The sequence below is a fragment of the Ornithorhynchus anatinus genome, chromosome 8 (genome assembly GCF_004115215.2).
Source record: "Ornithorhynchus anatinus isolate Pmale09 chromosome 8, mOrnAna1.pri.v4, whole genome shotgun sequence".
Lineage (NCBI taxonomy): Eukaryota > Metazoa > Chordata > Mammalia > Monotremata > Ornithorhynchidae > Ornithorhynchus > Ornithorhynchus anatinus.
In genome coordinates, this window is record NC_041735.1 from 63,902,660 (window position 1) to 63,905,900 (window position 3,241).

The 3,241-nt window shown below is 45.9% G+C and overlaps 1 non-coding gene across 1 annotated transcript; it reads left to right on the forward strand.

The window, feature by feature from the left end:
• Positions 1 to 710: 710 nt before the first annotated feature.
• Positions 711 to 848, forward strand: LOC114814083. The gene has a single exon (XR_003761825.1). It is a non-coding gene; the product is annotated as a small nucleolar RNA SNORA7 (small nucleolar RNA).
• The last annotated feature ends 2,393 nt before the right edge of the window (positions 849 to 3,241 follow it).

Below are 3,241 nucleotides of genomic sequence, written 5' to 3' on the forward strand. Positions count from 1 at the left end.
CCTGGGCCTGGGAGTCAGAAGGTCATGATTTCTAATTCCGGCTCCACCACTCGTTTGCTGTGTGACCTTGGCCAAGTCACTTCACCTCTCTGGACCTCAGTTACCTCATCTGTAAAATGGGGATTCAAACAGTGAGCCCCACATGGGTCAGGGACTACATCCAACCTGATTTATTTATACACACCCCAGTGCCTAGTACAGTGCCTGGCACATAGTAAGTGCTTAACAAATACCACAGTTATTATTATAATATACATTCAATAATTCATCCATTAATTCATTCATATTTACTGAGTGCTTACTGTGTGCAAAACATTGTTCTAAGCACTTGGGGAGTATAGTTTAACAATAAACAGACAACGTTCCTTGTCCACAGTGAGGGTTGTGGTTAGGGAATGTGTCTGTCATCTCTGTTGTACTGTACTCTCCCAAGCACTTAGTACAGTGCTCTACACATAATAAGAGCTCATTAAATACCATTGATTGATTGATTGAGGCATATATAAACTTAAAGTGCTCTAGTTCTCCAGTGATGTCTGTATTAAGTTGTCAAAACATTACTAGATCATTCATGTACTTCTCCCCCTTTCTTATTCAACAGACTACTAAGCTCTTTATTTTCAAAATCCTCCTTTCCCTGACTCATCTCTCATTTTCCAAGCCATCGATCAATCAGTCAATAGTATTTATTGACTGTACTTAGTACAGACCCCCTCTCAGGATCGCACCTGGAGAGTTTCCAGGACTCTACCAGTCTTGGCTATGGGAGGGAGAGTCAAGCCGAGGCCTGTCCATTCCATTCCTAGCTTGGGCAGTAGCTAATGAGTGGTAGGCCAGCTGCTACAAGTCAAAACTCATCTGTGCTGGGCAGCATTCATTCAGTAGTATTTATTCAGCGCTTACTATGTGCAGAGCACTGTACTAAGCGCTTGGAATGAACAAGTCGGCAACAGATAGAGACAGTCCCTGCCGTTTGACGGGCTTACAGTCCCGGGCTTACAGCAGCGGCACAGGAGAGAGTTGAGGGTGGAGACTTAGGTTTACTGAGCAGGAGAAGACAGTGGTAAACCACTTCGGTATTTTTACCAAGAAAACTCTCTGGATCCACTACCAGAACGTTTGCAGATGGAAGTGGGGCGTTCTGGGAGAGAGGTGACTGTGATGTCTCTGTGGATCAGGAAATGATTCGATGGCATAACACAAGATGAGAAAGTACAGAGCACCGTACTAAGTGCTTGGGAGAGTACAATATAAGAGAGTTGGTAGAGATGCTCCCTGCCCATGTATTCCCCAACCTATTCACCCTCTCTTCTACTCCACCTCTGCACTTGGGTGTTTACCCCTTAAGCATTTTGATGCTCACCGCATCCCATCCCAACAACTCTTCTGTCCATATCCTTTTTCTTTGCTGCTTCCCCTATCTGCATTTTAATTGAATGTCTGTCTCCCCCACTAGATTTTCAGCTACTTGAGATCAGGGATCCTGACTCCCAACTCTGCCACATCTTAGAACAGTGCTTGGCACATAGTAAGCGCATAACAAATACAATTATTATTATTATCATTATTATTACTCTTCCAGTAAGCACTCAATAAATACCATTGATCGATTGCTTCGCTTAAAGTAGGAACTCTCTACCTGAGGTATCAACAGAATGGACACCCGGACTGGGCAAGAGAGAAAAGTCGAGGGTGAAAAGAGAGAAAAGAAGAGGACCGGGCTGAGATACTAGTAAGAGCCTTGTTCCTATACGCTTGCACCTCCTTGCCAGTCTGCCACTGCATTAAATCGTATTTATTGAACGAGTACTGTGTCCAGAACCCTTTCAGGGACACACCTGGAGAGTTTCCAGTAATCTACCAGCCTCGACTAAGGGAGGCAGCGTCAAGCGGAGTCTTACCCATTCCATTCCTAGCTTAACCAGTGGCTGGCAAAAGGAAGGCAATCTGCTTCAAGTCAAGACTGCCTTGTGCTGGGCAGCAGCGGCATTAGAGAGGGTCGGGGGCAGGGGGCGGGGGGGGATTCAGGTTTACTGTGTGGAAGAAGGCAGCAGTAAACCACTTCTGGATTTTTACCAAGAAAACTCTCTGGATCCACTACCAGAACCATTGCAAATGGATGTGGGGCCTTCTTGGAGAAATGTATCCATGATGTTGCTAGGGATTGGAGGTGATCTGACAGCATAAGGCAAGACAAGACTGCTTCCACAGCACTTTGCTAAGTGCTTGGGAGAGTACGGTAAAACAACAGACACAACCCCTGCCCACAGTATGCTTACAGTCTGGTCAGAGCCCTAGGACCCCAAAAGTCAATTATTCAATGTCATCTCAGCAGAAATAGAAGTGACTAGGAGGATGGCAGCATCAAGAATCGTAAATGAAGCATTTGTTAAGGGCTTAATATGTACCCAGGACTGTACTAAGCACTGAGATAGATAGAAACTGAACAAGTGAGACACAGTCCCTCTCCTACAAGGGACTCACGGTCTGTATACCCAGATCCCCTAATTTCCAGGCCCATGCTCCTTCCGCTAGGCCTAGCCGCTTCACACACTCCAAAATGCTGGCAGCTGAGTGGACATAATAACAATAATGATAATTTTGGTATTTGTTAAGCACTTACTATGTGCCGAGCACTGTTCTAAGTGCTGAGGTAGATACAGAGTAATCAGGTTGTCCCACGTGAGGTTCACAGTCTTCATTCCCATTTTACAGATGAGGTCACCGAGGCACCGAGAAGTGAAGTGACTTGCCCAAGGTCACACAGCTGACAGGTGGAGCCGGGATTAGATCACTCAGGGTGGGTGGTATGATTAAGCAGTGGCAGGATCTAGTGGGCTAGTGAGGGAGGTGGGCATCATGGCCTAGTAGATAGAGCAGCGGCCTGGGAGTCAGAAGGTCATGGGTTCTAATTCTGGCTCTGCCCGCTCATCCGCTGTGTGACCTTAGGCCACTCTCTTCACTTTTCTGTGCCTCGATTACCTCATCTGTAAAATGGGGATTAAGACTGTGGTCCTGTGTGGGATGGGGACTGTGTCCAACCAGATTTGCTTGTATTCCCCACCCCGGCACTTAGTACAGTGCCTGGAACATAGTAAGCACTTAACAAATACCATTATTGTTATCATTAATAATAATAATGTTGGTATTTGTTAAGCGCTTACTATGTGCAGAGCACTGTTCTAAACTCTGGGGTAGATACAGGGTAATCAGGTCGTCCCATGTGGGGCTCACAGTTAAT